Source organism: Phoxinus phoxinus (assembly GCF_949152265.1).
Source record: "Phoxinus phoxinus genome assembly, chromosome: 7".
Classification (NCBI taxonomy): domain Eukaryota; kingdom Metazoa; phylum Chordata; class Actinopteri; order Cypriniformes; family Leuciscidae; genus Phoxinus; species Phoxinus phoxinus.
In genome coordinates, this window is record NC_136882.1 from 1,135,508 (window position 1) to 1,154,897 (window position 19,390).

The 19,390-nt window shown below is 40.3% G+C and overlaps 1 long non-coding RNA gene across 1 annotated transcript in view; it reads right to left on the bottom strand.

Moving 5' to 3' along the window:
* The window catches only part of LOC307002135, a 172,065-nt gene that overhangs the window by 101,424 nt on the left and 51,251 nt on the right, over positions 1-19,390 (bottom strand). The window contains exon 2 of the long non-coding RNA XR_013798427.1: positions 12,811-12,863. This is a non-coding gene — a long non-coding RNA (uncharacterized lncRNA). The remainder of the gene's footprint in view (positions 1-12,810; positions 12,864-19,390) is intronic.

Here is a 19,390-nt window from a genome sequence, read left to right on the forward strand (position 1 = left end):
TTGGTTTTTGTCCATATAAATATCTGCACAAAATTGCTTTTTCTTCTTTTTTCTCAGTTTGGGAAAATAAAATGGAGCTGTTTTTTCCTTCTCAACTCTGAGCTCTATGTTCTGCTATGCATGAGCCCTAAAATTCTGATGTCAAATATGATGCTCAACAAAAACTTCTTGTGAATGTACTTTTATCTGGCTGTTGGGTGTTTCATATTGTTTTGCATTGAGAAATTGTGTGAGTGAGAATGTGTTGAGTTTTTAACAGAAGCAAGAGGGCAGAAAGCTCGCCTGTCAGCATGTTGGGACTGGAATGTTCAGGAATGGCATTTCAGTTTTATAATCATGTCATGTATTATCATGTTTCCACAGACATGGCTCTCAAAAGTGCAGGAGAAACTAATTCAGCAAAAGAAAACTAATTTTTATTTTTTCACAACTATACAAAATGTAATAAACAAAAGTCTTGAAATAAATCAAGTGTTTTATTTTGTGCACATAAGATTTGTGTATATACGGTTTTATCAAAAATTTTGGAATTCAACATAGCATGTAAAAATACAACAACCGTTCTTGTTTTGCTTTTCTTGCCATGGTTAAAAAAGGAATGGACGCAAAAGTTTATGGACCGAATCAGAGCGCCGTCACTGCTGACCTTCGATGATTTAACCATACAATCACAGATAATTGACTTTACTTCACATCTTTTTAATTTTTAATCTTATACAAAGTTTGAGCATGGTTGTGAATTTACTCATTTACTTCAAATTCAGAATTAATTTCATATTCATTCACTTATTTTAATTTTAACTGGAGCGCCGCGTTTTAGAACACCACGTCATGAACGAGACACTGGAAAAGACCTGAGACAAGAGCGCACCGGTCAAACACGTCCATCTATAGATGCAATTTATAGGAATGTGCGGGGTGGTCAGGGGTACAGACTGTATCTGTATCTATCTCCCTGTGTCTGTGTCTAGAATATGATCCTTAAACACATGTGTACATGCAATCTATAGTCTAAATCTAATAGTCTAATCTTCTTACGACTTCCATCTATCAACTTTCTTTTCTCTTTCATTTACTTGCACATTCTTTTCACTTTCCTTAGCCCTGCATTCACATTCTTAGTTCTTTCTCAGACGAAAACTTTAATATCGTCATTCAAATACTGTTCTACGAACAGTGGCACAATGCTCATTCAGTAAATGCAAAGCTAAACAGATGTGTTTTGAGTCTGGATTTGAATGTGGCTACTGTAGGAGACCTGAGGACTGGTGTGATGTGTTCATGTGTTCTGGTTCTGCTCAGGATCCTGGCGGCAGCGTTCTGTACGAGCTGCAACTGTCTTATGGTCTTTTTGGGAAGGCCAGTAAGGAGTCCATTACAATAATCCACCCTGCTGGTGATGAAAGCATGCACAAGTTTTTCTAAGTCCTGACTGGAAACAAAGCCTCTAATTCTTGCAATATTTTTCAGATGATAGTATGCTGATTTAGTTATTGCTTTGACATGACTACTGAAGCTAAGGTCTGACTCTAGAGACACACCAAGATTCCTGACTTGATTTTTAGTTGTTTGACCTCTAGAGTGAAGGTATGCGTTCACCTTGAGAACTTCATCTTTTTTTCCAAACACAATGACTTCAGTTTTGTCTTTGTTTAACTGAAGAAAGTTTTGGCACATCCAACTGTTTACTTCATCAATGCATTGGAACAGGGAGTCAATGGGGCTGTAATCGTTAGGCGATAGGGCTAAATAGATCTGTGTGTCGTCTGCATAGCTGTGGTAAGAGATTTGGTTCTTTCTCATTATTTGGCTCATTGGAAGCATGTACAGGTTGAATAGGAGTGGCCCGAGTATTGAGCCTTGAGGAACTCCGCATGTCATGGATGTCCACTCAGACTTATGGTCTCCTATACTCACATAATAACCTCTCGCTTCTAAGTATGACCTGAACCATTTTAGGACTATCCCAGAAAGCCCCACCCAGTTTTCCAGCCTGTCAAGAAGTATGTTGTGATCAACAGTGTCAAATGCAGCACTGAGGTCGAGTAGTACCAACACTGATAATTTGCCTGTATCAGTATTTAAGCGAATATCGTTTATTATCTTTATGAGCGCTGTCTCTGTGCTGTGATGCGATCGGAAACCAGATTGAAAATTGTCAAAGTATCCGTTTGAGCTTAACCCTCTGAGGTCGGCAAACGCGCGGGCGCGTTTTGCTCGTTTTTTTTTTACATAGCAGCAAAATAGACCTAAAATACTCCGTCAGTTTTGGTCATACAGCCTTAAGAAATATGAAAAAATAAGCTGTTAAATGTCTACTTTTTTATGTGTCCACTTACAATCGAAATAAAACATTGTGCTTTTGTAAAATAAAGAAAGTAAACAGGGAGTGCTTTATGCCTCTCCGTCTCCGTGAACTTTTTTTCTGAAGCACGTCTCTAAACTCAAACATAACTCAGCGAATACTATTCACCCAGACATGAGCAATATATCTCTATAATCATTTAAGTGTGTACTTTTAAATTATCTAATTCAAAACTAAAAGAAATATTCTCTATTTATGTAATCTATATATAAAGAGCGAGAGATCAGACGGTCTCATTATCGTTCTGCCAGCTCATTACTCTGCTAATGTGACACGCCCATCGAGAGCGCGCGCTATTCAAACGCAGATGATCTGAAGCAACACATGCAGATCTGCAGATCATCAGTAAGAAACTATCTATATTACTACTGAGATGAGTAAAAATCGACTGAATACGTTGAAATAAAATGTCTTTGTATAAGCAACATATTAAACTTCAAATTAACATTTATGCCCTAGGCTAATATATATTAGCCTATAAAAGACAATATGTTATAGACGAAATATGAAAGACAACATTTCGTTTTGGATAGATTATAAAGTTTTTACTGCCACATCAAAACCTAATTTACAAGGTGCAAACAAAATCTTAAAAGATCAATATAAGCCTTCTCTTTAAATTATTTTTGTGTTTTATTAGTGACAAATTTGGGGAGAGGATAGCCTACATATTGCAAAACTTTCTGAAAATACTAATGAGAATTAACTGCACAATTACTAGAAATGTTTACCTTGGATATTATACAATTTGCAAGCATACACAGTTTGTGGAAAAATACACTTTTTTTCAAGATGTTTCCAACTCTGAACCAATTCTGTAGTAATATATATATATATGTGTGTGTGTATGTATATATATATGTGTGTGTGTATGTATATATGTGTGTGTGTATATATATATATGTGTGTGTGTGTGTGTGTATATATATATATGTGTGTGTGTGTTGTCTTTGCATTCTATCTTGTGGCTCAGTGACATCTGAATATAAGGCTCATTAGTATGCAGCATTAGCAGGTCTTCTTTGTCTCCAGGTGTGAATGAGGACATTATTCATGACCTTGTTGGATCATTCACGCCCACCTGCATATTGCCTTTCCAAACAAAAAGTGTCTTACAAAATTTAAATCAATCTATTGTTTAATGTGAACGATTAGCCCGGATGATTTTCAGATCATTTTTAAGTAAAAACTCTAGCCGTCAACATCCATTAGTCAAAAGTATTGTGGGAATATGTGAAGTTGGCCGTTTGTGGTCTTATATCAGACAATTTAAGTTTGAGTTTTTTGAATAACCACGCATAAATAATATTCTCTCAAAAATGCAAACATGTACATACATGTTGCTCACATATTATGATAGCCATGTTCGTGCTAAATATAGTGTAATTACACCTTTGCCATTAATATGTTTATAAGCAACTGAAAAAAATACAAATATCAGGGCATGTCAAAACATCTCAAGGACCCCAAAAACACCTTATAGACCCCAGAGGGTTAAGAATAGGGTTGGGCATCGTTTTGATTTGAACGATTCTGATTCCAATTCCGATTCTTCCTTTCGATTTCGGTTCTTTTCGATTCTCGATTCCGATTCTTTGAGGGGCGGAGTCATTTTATTTTGATCCGAATGTTCCAATACATATAAATAAAACATCTCCAGTTAACTAGCAGAGCATTCATGTCGTTCGTTTGATAAATAAGAGACGATCTAGCACTGAAATGTGCGATCATTGGCGCGGATACAGTGTTTTCTCTTCTGGCTCGTGCACACCGCACTGTCTTCACTCGGACGCGCGCTTCAATTCGTTGAGGAGACTCTCTATTCGTTCCGGTCAAATCACAAAATATAATGCACACAAACGTGTCCCTGCTTGATATACAACCACTGATGACGAGCATAATCGGTTTTGATGAGAAAAAAATAACTATACGAGTGCGGTTTAGAACCCAGAACATCTGAGACGCTTGACGAAAGTTCTACCACTGGACCATTAAGGTACACGTTAAATAAGTGCAGCGGATTTATGCATTTATTCATACAATTATTGGCACTGACAACATGTATTACATCTCATTAAACGACAACTTAAACCCCATGTACTATTTAAATCGATTGTTGGACTTAATGTTATTGTACATATATGTGATTTAGCATTGTATTACCAACCCTCACCCCACCTGTCCCACCCACTTTTTAAAACAAAGTTACGCCACTGGACACTCCTTGTTAATTTGTACACCATGCAGTTTGTCAAGTGTTGCACTGTGGAGTGCCGACTCAGGCTTTTTTAAAGTGAAATAAAGCCACACTTTTGAGCGCCGCTCACCGTGCTCCAAGGCTGCAACAGAACAAGCGGGCGCGGCAAGCACTTTCGAAAAATCCGGTGGCCACTATGGAAACCAAAACTTGCGCGGAACCGATGATCGGAATCAAATTTTTTTTTTCTAAACGATTCCAATGGCATCGTTATTTTTTAAACGGTTCCAAGTTGGAACCGGTTCTCGATGCCCAACCCTAGTTAAGAATTTGTTCAGCTGATTGAAAACAACTTTTTCAATGATCTTGCCAATGAAAGGAAGATTTGAGATCGGTCTATAATTGCTTAATTTAGTCTTATCCAGATTGCTTTTTTTCAGGAGGGGTTTGACAACTGCAGTTTTCAGGGAGTTTGGAAAACTCCCAGAGAGAAGTGAGGCATTTACCACTTCTAGGAGATCTGCTTCTAAGCCGTTTAACACACTTTTGAAGAAAGATGTGGGAAGAGCGTCAAGAGCGCAGGTCGATGTTTTAAGGTGCTGTACGGTTTCTTCTAAAATTTTGCCATCAATTTCTTTGAAATCAGACATAGTAACTACTTTCTCAGGTTGTGGTCTGATCTGTCTGACCCCAGTGCAACTCAAGGATGTGCTGATCACCTTTCTGATATTATTGATTTTCTCAGAGAAGAAAGAAGCAAACTCACTGCACTTGCTGTCTGAGAGCATTTCACTGGGAATCTGGCTCGGGGGGTTTGTTAATCTCTCTACAGTAGCAAAAAGAGATACAGTATAAAATACAGTATAAAGATAAAGTTGAAAATAAATTTAAAACCGATAATGTCAGAGACGCATGGAAAGGACTAAATATTATGATGGGCAAACAACAGAAACGGGCACAACTGGTTGTTGATGATGATCCTCATAGTTTTGTAAATAATTTAAATGTTTTTTACTCAAGGTTTGACAATCATGTAGATACTGAGCATAATGTTACTCTGATAGAATCTGAACCTATGAGAATAGAGGTAGGGGAGGTTATCAAAGTGCTCCGTAGAATTAAACCAAAGAAGGCTAGCGGTCCAGATGGCCTTAAGGGTATTGTTCTAAAAGAGTGTGCAGTCCAACTTGGGCATGTATGTACTAGGCTGTTTAAGATCTTTTTAGACGATGGCTTTGTGCCGGTAGCATGGAAAAACACCACTGTTATTCCAGTACCTAAAACCACTTATGCAAGAGACCCTAAGGACCTCCGCCCTATTGCCCTCACATCTGTTCTGTGCAAGTGCATGGAGCGCATAGTGAGCAGGGAACTTCTAGCACAAATTAACGGATCTGTTGACCCATTACAATTTGCTTATAAGCCCAATCGGAGCACCACTGATGCCTGCCTGACCTTACTTCATAAAGCACAGCATCATTTAGATAAAACAAATGCTCATGTCAGAATGTTTTTTATGGATTTTACATCAGCATTTAATACTGTACAGCTACACATTTTAATAGAAAGGTTGCGAGATTTAGGTGTACATAACTGGTTAATTTTATGGATTGAGAATTTTTTAAGCAATAGGCCCCAAAGAGTCCGTGTTAACGGAATCTTATCTGATTGCATAGTCTTACATTCTGGATTACCTCAGGGATGTGTATTATCCCCTCTGCTCTTTTCTGTTTATACTAATGAGCTTAAGTGTAACAGTGATGATCTTACCTTGATTAAATATGCAGATGATTTGGTTTTAATTTCGTGCCAAACAGACAAGAACTGTCCCACCTATTTTGAGTATATTGAAAGTCTTGTACAATGGTTTGACAATAGTCATCTACGGTTGAACATTGAGAAGACAAAGGAATTATGCTGTGGGAATCAGAATAAGAAATGTACAGTTGTCCTCCCATATGAAGAAGTAACTATAAAAGGTGTAAAGATTGAGCAAGTTAAAAATTTTAAATATTTAGGCACAATCATTGATGACAAACTTTCGTTTTTGGATAATGTGAACTATGTACATAAGAAATCAAGACAGCGTTTAAGCCTACTTAGAAAGTTGCGAAACCTTGACATCGAAAGGAGGATCTTAACTGTTGTATATAGATCGATGATTGAAAGCATTTTAACCTACAATATTGTCTCATGGTATGGAAATTTAACAATGAAATTAAAGAATAAATTAACACGAGTAATTAACGAAGCAAATAAGATTATCGGCCATAAACAAAGTACATTGCAAGAACTATTCTCAAATTTTATGGAGAAAAAGGCGCTAGTTGTGTATTCCGATCAGACTCATCCCCTTCACTCCTGCTTTGAAGTCCTCCCTTCGGGTCGCAGGCTACGTACACCGTATGCTAGAAAGAATATTTTTAAAAGATCATTTGTCCCATTGGCAGTGACTGTTTTAAACCAAATTCTCAATTAGGGTTGTTATTGTGAATAATGTACACTGTACTTTACTGAATCATGTATTTATCAATTATTATGTGTGTATTATGTGTTTTATGCGTTTAATGTGGTTGTATAATGTTGTTGAAGCCAGTATCAAAGATGAATTTCTGTCCAGTAAATCTGAACAGACAATAAAGTAAAAAAAACAAACGAACAAAGAGTGCGTGTGTTGTTTAAGTTGCTGTTTATAATATTTGAGAAGAAAGTCTGTTTAGCTTTGCCTAGTTCCATATTGAAAGCATGGATGGTGTCTTTGTAGATCTGCGCTCTGCTTTTCTGCATTGTAAATTAGAGCGTAAATGGAAACAAACTAATCTAGAGGTCTTTAGAATCGCGTGGAAAGACAGTATGTCACGTTATAAAAAGGCCCTAAAAGCAGCCAGGGCTGAGCATCTCCGCAAACTAATAGAAAATAACCAAAACAATCCAAGGTTTTTATTTAACACCGTGGCTAGATTAACAAATAAACAAACATCACCTGACCAAAATATTCCGTTACATATTAGTAGTAATGATTTCATGAATTTCTTCACTGAGAAAATAGAAAGCATTAGAAACACAATTGTAAATGTACAATCTTTGACAGCGTCTTATAATTCAGCCTCTATTATCGCCCCTCAAGAACAACTACAGCGCTTTACAACTATAGGACAGGAAGAGCTAAATAAACTTATTACTGCATCTAAAACAACAACGTGCTTATTAGATCCAATACCCACTAAACTACTGAAAGAAGTGTTACCTGTAGTGGAAGAGCCTCTTCTCAATATTATTAACTCGTCTCTATCTTTAGGACATGTTCCAAAAACATTCAAGCTGGCAGTTATAAAACCTCTTATTAAGAAACCACAATTAGATCCAAATAACCGAGCAAATTACAGACCCATTTCAAATCTTCCATTTATGTCTAAAATACTAGAAAAAGTTGTGTCTGCTCAACTGAGCTCTTTCTTGCAAGAAAACGATATCTATGAAAAGTTTCAGTCTGGATTCAGGCCTCATCATAGCACAGAAACTGCACTCGTTAAAATTACAAATGATTTACTTTTAGCTTCTGACCAAGGCTGTATCTCAATACTAGTTTTTCGATCTTAGTGCTGCGTTCGACACTATAGACCATAAAATACTCTTAGATCGACTTCAGGCCCGGGGTGGGTAATCGGGAGAATCGGGAGAATTCCCGGTGGGCCGCTTCACTTTTGGGCTTCATTTTTTTTTACATTTGTCACGTTTAGACTACACACGTTCTGCATTCGGACACCGCAGCGCGCAGCCTCTGCTTGGGTTGTACCATGTGAGGCAGTTCTCCCCTCCCTTCCCATAGAGTTGGTTGGGTCCATATAGCGCGTCTTTTCCAAAACGTTTTCTCAGGTACCGATAGCTGGGCCGGCCCTACCGTAACGGTACGCGTCAGGGAGGATGGATGGGAGGAAGAGGTCAGGAGGGGCTGAAAAAGCCAGGTTGAAAAAAAGAAAGGCATTGGAGGAGGATGCTGCCAAATGTGCCAAGCTTACAGATTTATTTGCAGATTTTAGGACAAACAGCAGGTAAAGAGAGATAGGCCTAGTAATGATTAGCAATAGCAACGCTGCAATGTAATTATTCGGTTAATACCATTGTATCGTTGTCAACCTATTCACAAGAAAAATATAAATTTTAATTAAAATATTAGCCTTTTTGTATCACTCATAGAACAGGAGAGAGGCCGCACTATGCATAAATAGTTTTTATTTGCTCAAACGCTTTTCGGCGCGTTTAATTAGAATAATTTAACTGAATAATTAGAGTATATTTAGAACAGGAGAGAGGCCACACTATGCATAAATAGTTTTTCTTTGCACAAACGCGTTTCGGCGCGTGCCTTCTTCAGTGTGCACACGCCGAAACGCGTTTGTGCAAAGAAAAACTATTTATGCATAGTATGGCCTCTCTCCTGTTCTAAATATACTCTAATTATTCAGGCCAGCACTCTTAAAGTTTAAGTTTAGGCTAATCATTGAGTGAAGCCCGCTCCTATTCCCATTTACTTATCACTCAATACATGTCATGGCGATTCATAGACTTTGCAAATAATATACAATTTAATATTGATAACAAAACTCAAGCTTGATCTGTGTATGCAGTAAAATGACCTCTTAATTATTTTTTGTATCTTCTGAGCAACTGTAAACATTAGTTCAATATGCCTCTTTGTGGAAGAGTGGGATACATTTCAAATGCTTTCTTTCTTTCTGCTTTTGTTAATTTATCAACCTATTCTTGTGGAATAGTGGAATATTTTTTGTTAACTTCTTCTGTGAATTATTATTTAACCTTTACATTATTTGTTGAACATGGTATTAATAAAAACTACACAATAGTAAGAGCTGAACTGGTACTTCATTTATCCAATTTGGAAAAAATGCTAATTTTGAATTCCACCGGAAAAAGTGGGCCGGTCTTGGGCCTGAAACTCCCGGGCTGAAAAGTGGCCCCACTCCGGCCCTGATCGACTTCAAAACTACCCACTGGTGTTCAGGGACAGGCATTAAGCTGGTTTAGATCGTACCTATCAGACCGTTACCATTTTGTCCATTTAAATGGGGAAAAATCAAAGATAACGTCAGTAAATTATGGAGTGCCGCAAGGATCTGTGTTAGGCCCTCTGCTATTTTCAATTTATATGCTGCCGCTTGGTAATATTATAAGAAAACATGGAATAAGTTTCCACTGTTATGCTGATGACACTCAATTATATATTTCATCACGGCCGGATGATAACACTAAATTATCTAAAATGACAGAGTGCGTTAAAGATATAAAATATTGGATGACGTGTAATTTTCTTCTATTAAATTCAGATAAAACGGAGGTATTACTGATTGGTCCAAAAAACTGCCCACAAAACCTCTTACAATACAACCTTAATCTAGATGGACGTCCTGTTACTTTATCCTCTACAGTAAAAGACCTGGGTGTTATACTAGACCGCAACTTGTCTTTTGAAAATCATATTTCAAATGTCACAAGAACAGCCTTTTTCCACCTTAGAAACATTGCTAAGCTACGTAATATGCTATCAGTTTCTGATGCAGAAAAGTTAGTTCATGCATTCATGACCTCGAGACTAGATTACTGTAATGCTTTATTAGCTGGTTGTCCTGCATCCTCCGTAAACAAGCTACAGTTAGTCCAAAATGCAGCTGCTAGAGTTCTTACTAGGTCAAGAAAATATGATCATATAACACCAATTTTATCATCTCTACACTGGTTACCTATTAAGTTCCGTATCAATTACAAAGTATTGCTACTGACCTATAAAGCCCTAAATGGTTTAGCTCCTGTGTATTTAAGGGATCTTCTATCGCCATATAATCCATCGCGCTCTTTAAGATCGCTAAATTCGAGGCTTCTGGTCGTACCTAGGATAACTAAGTCCACTAAAGGAGGGAGGGCGTTTTCACATCTAGCTCCTTAACTCTGGAATAGCCTTCCTGATATTGTCCGAGGCTCAGACTCGCTCTCCCAGTTTAAAACTAGATTAAAGACGCATCTCTTTAGCCAATGAAGGATAACACATTTTAGGAATCTTTTTCAGATATGCTTTCTTACCTAAACATCACGTTGAAGAATACTGATTTTAGCATTTAAGGTATAGATGAAGATTAAGTCAAGCAATTCAAGAGTCTGACATTAGCTTTTGTCTTTATGCACTTCCTGACCATTAAGCTCAAGGTACAGGGGTGCCTTTGTCTCTATGATAATGTTAAGGTTTGAGCAATCAAGTCAGGATGATTGGATTAGCAATACAATAGCTGATTTGCTCGGTTTCTAGATAACTTGATATACAGGTTTTTCACTGGATAGAATCAACTCCTCCAGTCAAATTCCAGTCCCAGAAGTCCCTCCCCCTTTGAATGTATATAACTACAATGCAATACTGTATTAAAGTTAGACTGATTTTGGAACCTGCAGCCGCGATCAATAAAGAAGAACTTCTAATTTGAACGTGATCCAAAAGTCTCACTGGTCCTTGCTTGGAAGAAAGAAAAAACTTTACAACACCAAGCATTCACTTAATGCATCTCATACCTTTTATACTACAGTTAAATCAGATCAAATGCATTCATATTATGAACAGCAGCTACGCTAATTATTTCCCATCTGCCTTTTTTGTTGTTATCTCGGGACGCCTGTCCCTATAACTCAAATAGAGTTCGTCAGCTCCAGTTATGTATCCAGCCTCTCATGTACCCCTTTTCCACCAACAAGAACCAGGTGCTGGTTCAGAGCTAGAGCTAGAGCCGGTTCGGAGTTGGTTCTACTGACGGTTCTTCTAAGAACCGGTTTGCCTTTCCACAGGCTAGAGAGCCAAAACAGAGCCAGATCTTACGTCACTGTGTATACATCTCATGTTGCCCAGCAACGCTAGCGCGGCAGCGCCAAACAAAAACACACCAGGCTTGTTCGAGATGGTTCGGCTTTACACGCAGACCGATCGCCGCGTGACATTAAAGCACTGCGACAGCGATCCAAAGCACAAGGAGTCGTATGCTCTCCAAATACTCCCGGAGCTCTGATCGGTCCGCGCCGCTCCGATGCATCTCGAACAAGCCATCAACAATAATGGACGTTGCAATACTATGGATCCTCATGGGATTGCAAAAATACATCGGAATCCAACTCGTTCGTGCAGCTCGCCGTAACTTACATAGACAGATATTATAATCGAGCTGCTATTAGCTCGACTAGCTGCTATTTAAAAATGGCGGTCACAAGTTTCTATTCGTCTTGTTGGTCACGGTAACCCCGCCCCCAGCCCCTGACGCAAGCGGTTCTTACTTGGCTCCGTTCTAGACCCTGCAATGATTTGGTGCTACTTAAGAACCAGTTTTACTGGTTCGGAGCTGGTGCTTTGGCGGTGGAAAAACAAAGAACCGATTTGAAACTAGGCTCTGGCTCCGAACCAGCACCAGCTCTGCCTTGGTGGAAAAGGGGTAATGGAGACTTCAGATGCCCCAACGCCTGTGATGAGACGACTCGACGCCTGTGAAGAGACGACCCAACGCCGGCGATATGTTATGCCCTAAATTTATGATTAACTAACTGTATTTTTGTATGTACATTTCTGAAATGCATTTTCTGTAAAGCTGCTTTGAAACAATATGTATTGTGAAAAGCGCTATACAAATAAATTTGAATTGAATTGAATTGAATTGTCTTTTCATATTTTGCACTGCTGTTGAGTTTCTCCAAGGTGCTTTTTGTCTACCACTCTTCCTGACTTTCACAGGTACACTAGTGTTCTCATTTAAGCGTCTCTTATTGACAGACACAGATCTAGCTTCAATGGCAGGAGAGATCAATATATCACAGAAAATACAGAAATGATCAGATAGTGCTACATCCTTAATAACAATCGATGAAATGTTTAGACCCTTACTGATAAGTAAATCTAGAGTGTGTCCACGATTGTGTGTCGGTCCATGTACATGCTGAGTCAGATCAAAAGTTTTTAAAACAGTTTTGATTTCTTTTGCCATATTGTTTTCTGCATTGTCTATGTGAATGTTAAAATCTCCAGCAATAGCAAAACAGTCAAACTCTGAGGAAATGGTTGATAACAGTTCTGTAAAGTCCTCAGAAAAGGCTGAAGAGTATTTTGGAGGCCTGTAAACATTGATAAGTAAAATGCGTGGAGCACATTTTAACACAATACCCAGATATTCAAAAGACAGGTAATTACCAAATGATATTTGCTTACATTGCTAGACATCTTTAAAAAGAGCAGCTACTCCCCCACCTCTCCTACCCGCTCTGCAGACACTCATAAAAGTAAAGTTAGGAGGGGATGTTTCATTGAGGACAGTTGCACTGCAGTTGTCTTCTAGCCAAGTTTCATTTAGAAACATAAAATCCAGGTTGTATGTGGTTATCAAGTCATTGACTAGAAGTGATCTTCACATGTATTGCCTCATTTGCGTTTGAATAGCGCGCGCTCTCCGTGGGCGTGGTCACATTAAAAGATAACGAGCTATAATGAGCTGAAATGAGAACTCGCTCTTTATATATAGATTACATAAACAGATAATATTTGTTTTAGTTTTGAATTAGATCATTTAAAAGTACACACTTAAATGATTATAAAGATATATTGCTCATGTCTGAGTGAATAGTATTCGCTGAGTTTTGTTTAAGTTTAGAGACGTGCTTCAGAAAAAAAGTTCACGGAGACGGAGAGGCAGAAAGCACTCCCTGTTTACTTTCTTTATTTTACAAAAGCACAATGTTTTATTTCGATTGTAAGTGGACACATAAAAAAGTAGACATTTAACAGCTTATTTTTTCATATTTCTTAAGTCTGTATGACCAAAAATGATGGATTATTTTAATTCTATTTTGCTGCTATGCAAAAAAAAAACCGAGCAAAACGCGCTGGCGCGTTTGCCGACCCCAGAGGGTTAAAGCCTGTGAATTTTCGCCCGTTCTGACGGGCAGAGCTTCCAAGGTCTGTGGGCAAGCCGCCTCCTCTTGCATGCCATGACGCTGCTACAGGTCTATCAAGCCAGGGCACTCATGGACATGCACGAGGGTAGCCCAGACCGTGTACTTTAGACCCAGTGGCACATCTGATGTTTCTAAAATAGATCTGGCCACTTTTCAACCTTATGTAAGGTCGATTGTAACTAACTTGGGAGTGAAAATGGATTATTATTTTAAAATGGAGAAGCAGATAAATTCTGTGGTGAAAGCCAGTTTCTTTCAACTTAGGTTACTTACAAAAATTAAGCCACTCTTATCCTTCACAGACTTCGAAAGGGTTATACATGCGCTTATCACAACTCGCCTTGATTATTGCAATGCTCTGTATGTAGGTGCCAGCCAGGTCTTCCTATCTCATCTTCAATTAGTTCAAAATGCTGCCGCTCGCCTCCTCACTGAAACTCGTAAGCCCGAACATATCACCCCTATTTTAGCTTCTCTTCACTGGCTGCCTGTTAGTTCTAGAATTGTTTTTAAGATTTTGTTGTTCGTTTTTAAAGCTCTTCATGGACTTGCTCCTGTTTATATTACTGAGCTGTTAAAGCCACATGCTCCGTCAAGGTCCTTGAGGTCCGCAAACCAGTTTCTCCTTGTTGTTCCTAAAACGCGGCTAAAGAGCAGAGGGGATCGAGCTTTCTCAGTTGCAGCACCTAAATTGTGGAATGCTTTGCCTCTTCATGTCAGACTGGCCCCCAGCCTCGCAGTTTTCAAAGCGCAACTTAAAACTCATCTTTATTCCTTAGCTTTTAATCAAGCATGATAGGCATTGAAATTGTCTGTTGTAGTTTATCTATTTACTGTTTAATGTCAATGTACAGCACTTTGGTCAACTTGCTTGTTTTTAAATGTGCTTTAGAAATAAAGTTTGTATTGTATTGTATTGTATTGTACTCATAGGTGAGCTCTGCACTGCATCCGCTCTAGGCGCTGCCAAGCCAGGTGGCAAGCGACAGGGATGAAGGTGGGTGCTTTTGGAGTTGGTCATTTACTCCCTCTCCCCGGATGAGGGCTGGGTGGAGTCTTTGTTTGTGTGTGTGTCTGTTTCACCACTGGCTACCACAAAAAAGGCGGAGCAAGCGGTACCCTCATTTCAAAGAAAGAGCAAAATCCTCTGTTCCTAGGTCCCAAGAGGGCAAGTTTGGCGGTGTGCGACCCTGTAAAGCCTTGCACCCCTCAGCCCCCTCTTGTTCGCCAGCAGGGCAGCTGGGTGCGGTTCGAGGACCCGGTCATCCGCCTTCTCACGCATCCCTGGCCACCTCGTGGAGACAGTTAAGTGTTGCACTGCACACTCAGACCCCGTCTTCAGGCCGCCTTCGGGCCTCTCGAGCTGTGTCCCTGTCCTCCACCTCGCTGCTCCACCTCGGGTACGTCTGTGGTTCCCTGGCCCTTGGCCCAGTTCATGGAAGCCTAAAATGCTTCCAACCGGTCCAGCCTGACCCCAAACGGTACCTTCAGACTCGGCTTGCGATTCATTTTGCACGGCTTCTGGCAGGCTCAGTGATATTCATCATACCTAGGTGCTGAGCAGAGATGCTCCTAAAAATGAGTGAGATTCATCACACCTGGGTGTTGAGCAGTGCTCCTGTCCTGTGTGTGTACGTCGCAGTCCTACTGGCGAAGGATGTGAGCTAGCCGTTCCCTCCAGCCGATATGAAGTTTGGCTTCCATCAGCCTGTACTTCATTGTACCCTAGATGTGTGGTGGGTCACTACCATCTTGGATTTGTGTCAACTGAATCGGGCCCTTTTTCGAAAGCCTCCGTTCACTTGATAAACAGAGATGCATTTAAAAAAATGCCCCGTCCCCAGCTTGGCTTGGTCTGCAGCGTTCGACCAGAAAGACGTGTACTTCAGATCTCTATCCTTCCGCTCCACAGGCCTCCTGTGTTCTTGTGTTCGAAGGTATGACGTATCAGTACATAGTCCTACCCTTCGAGTGCTCCATAGCCAGTTGGGTCTTCAGGTCAACTTTCTAGTATGGAGATGGTCTCGGTCCAGTGCATCTCTCAGACAGTGGTGTGTCAGCTCAGAATCGAGAATTGAGAAAGGGTCCCACTGAATTTTTTTCAGAGGCTCCTGGTGCATATGGCAGACGCATCCACACGGCTTCCTCCATATGAAGACCGCTTCAGCACTGGCTTCACGGCCGAGTCCCGAAGTGGCCATAGAAGAGTGACATGCTCCATGTGATGAACACCCTGGCCTGTTGCCAAACCCTCAGCCCGTAAACAGTCCTTTCATTTCTCCGGGCTAATACCGGCTGAGGGGCCACATATAAAGAGCATGCAGTAACCGAGGTCTGGGCGACCTCCAACTGGATTGGCATCCCTCTCTTACAAAGTTTCTCCTGTATTTTTCCACTCACCCAGTAAACCAGATCTAGCTGGCTTTTCTGGAAATACAATTGTCATTCTATTTCTCCCCCTCCTTGGGCTTTACTGTCTTTACATCTGTGAGATCAAAGGTATTATCTTATGGTCAAAATGACCCCTCTGCCCTCCCTGAAGATAATGATCCTCGATGTCTGGTTGGCCGTGTTATTAACTGTGGAAAAGCCTCGTTCACACTCAGCTGACGTAGGGAGATACGTGCAACTTGCTATGCACAGTCTTTCCAACGTTTTCCCCGATGCAGTGCCCTTTAGTTTCCAGTCTCTAAACTGCTTCACGGCCTCCCTGGTTGGTTCTCCAAGCGCTTTCGCAAGGCTGTGTACTTATGGTTCGCCATGCAAAATCAGGTCCTCCTGCTCTCCTGGCCAAAAACGCTTGTCAAGAGCTTTGAGCATCAGGACCAAATTTGACTCCGGTAATCGCTTAGTTAGAGACGCAATCACTGATTCATGAAACCGAGACCTGTTTATTTTCACCCTGCCTTCACTCAGCTCTACTCCCTTAAAAAGCCCAGATGAGGCGGACTGTTCAGCCTTCTTGGTTGATTTCCCCCCACCAGTCGTCTTCATGGCCGTCAAAACATCGATAGTTTGTTGGATGGCGAGACTTGAATCCACAAGTGACATTTCTCTTTTCTCCAGCTTGAGAGACAGGCTCTGGAGTTCACGCAGGATGTCTTTTATGAGAGCCAAATCTTCCACAAATCCTGAGTTAGCAAGGTGCTTCAGAAGTCCCTTGTATTTTTGCCTCTCAAGATCATTGTGTGATGTGTCCTCACTGGCGGTTTTGAAATGGAGTGCTAGTGCGGGGAAATCTTTCCATACTGCTTTTACTGTTTTAAAGCTACTGGCAACCCATCTGATAGTGAAGATTTGACCTATTTTCAGTATCTCCATGTCGAGCTTGGCCGCTGCTTCTCTAAGCAATCTGGCGTTCCTGGTTGACTGATTGTAGAGTGAGTACAACTTTGAAATAAAGAACTCAAACTGATTAGTGCCAGCCACTTATTTAAGAGCATCTTTGACAGCCAGTTCTAATCTATGCGCCAGGCAGTGAACAGACTGCACGTTCGGAAACTTTTCTTTTAGTCTAACTACAAGCCCACTGGCTTTTCCTGTGAGCACCACAGCTCCATCGGTGGCAATGCTTATCAGGTGCATCTTCAAAAAGTCATCATCCATTCCAGCTTTATGTAGACTCGCCATCATTGAGTTATAAATGGATTTAGCATCAACCCCATCTGCAAGTTCCACTAGATCCAGGAAAACATAGTCTACATCCCCCTTACCGCTGACATCACATCTTACGTAGATTATTAGATAGGGATTGCCATGAATGGTGCTTTCATCAATTGTGATTGACACCCGTGAATCCATTTCTTTCACATAGCAGACAAATTTGCAGCGCCTTTCCTTGGCAATGTGACTGATTATTTCTGCACATGCATGGTCAGATTTGTGGATATTACCAACTTCGGCTCCATTTAGCTCCTGCATTGTCATGAGTGGGTTAAGCTTTTTGTACGATAGCCTTTCCTTTGCCACGGTGTAAGCTGTTCTGAACGTGACAGTGGTTTTCTTGAGTAAATCAGACTGTATATCAATGAAAGTATTCGGGAGGGTGTCTTTGTCTTTCATCTGGGCTATTTCCACTGACCTTGCATGGGCCTGGCTGTCCCTGTGTTTGTATATCTTCTTTCGTAGCCTCTTTGCTTCAGAGCTAGTAACATCACCATTGATCCATTCTTCTGTGAGGTGTAAACCTGGTCCCTTTTCTGAGAGTAGCAACGTTTTTGCTTTTCTACACACTAAACACCCCAATTTTCCTGCCTTAATGTCAAGCCAAGGGTTGCGGTCTTTCCATTCGCCCACCTGCTTTGTTGTCCAACCAGGCGGCAAGTCTGTGCTTAGGGTTGCCATCTGCAGAAAAGAAAAATGCGAATTGTGGTTCCACAATTGAACCACAATTGTGGTTCTTTACAGGAAAATAAGAGACACTCAAAATATTTGTACTGTATGACACAATATGTCACTTCAGGTTTGTATGCGTTTAAAAGGTTCTCCAACATAAACGCATTTGTTTTGCTTAATGTGTTGAAAGCTTTTCAGAGAAGATTTTTTTTTTATTCAGGAGATTTACTTGCGCGAGGCTCTCTCTCTCTCTCTCTCCTCATTCTGCGCTGTGAAGCGCAGCAGTCATTCTCTTTTTGGATAGAATGATGGTCCCGGTCATTACGTATCAGCACACATAAGATAAACACTGTGCAGTAATTTGCAAACGTTTCTTAGAGAAATGAAAACACACACCACAACCATTATTTGCACTCGCACAAATGCTCCCAAATATATTTTTAGGACTCACAGATTAAATTTCAGGAGCATATGTGACCAAAATGGCTGCAATTTCGAGCCTTATAGTCTACTTTTAGGTAACACTTTAGAATAATGGTCCGTCATTAATGAGTAACTATGCAGGAAGTAATGCAGGACTAATGAGTAGTTCTATATTAACACTTAATATTTTCCTTGCTGACTTTATCCAGTATTTCTTTGTGAATGTGACAGACTGCTGCATTGTTAATGCGAATCTGCAACATTGTGCTTCTCAGCCAGGTCTTCAATATCCTCAGAGCACTGAAGCTCCTCTCTGCTTCAGCAGAGGCAGTAGGAACAACAATAAGTAGTCGAACAAGTGCCTCAACTTCAGGCAACTGACTCCTCAGAAAAGTTGCGGCCTCGGAAGTGGTTGTGTATGAGTATTGTAGCTTAAACATGTTCAGCTGCACCTTCAGCGATTTTTGGTTTAATTCAGGATACTGGTCTACCCAGCAATGTTTTGGTGCTACTTAAGAACCACTTTTACTGGTTCGGAGCTGGTGCTTTGGTGGTCGAAACACAAAGAACCGATTTGAAACTAGGCTCTGGCTCCGAACCAGCACCAGATCTGCCTTGGTGGAAAAGGGGTACCTGTCTCACCCTCCCTGTCTTTAAGCAACTTCATCTCATCTGCTCTCTGATATGAAAGCATGGCACAAATAAAAATAAACAAAAGTTCATCACAACTGAAACTATATTATAAAATATCAGGGCCCTACTCTTTCTCTTCCAACACACAAGTGAGCAGCTAAATAATATGAAACCACGCCCATGTGATGATGTGACCATGCTAACAAAATATTCTAAACAAATAAAAACACACACTTTGCTTCCTACAAGAAGAACATTTTTTTTATTTGATAATATTCTAACTGTATTCACTACTTATCATGTACACTTCTTCCCTTTTATCACCAACAAATCAAATTCACCTGGCCTTTCATACAGCACATAACCTATCTGTAACATTGTGCTGCTACTGCTTTTCCCTGTCTCACCCTTTCTGTTCTGAAGCAGCTCCACCTCATCTGTGCTCT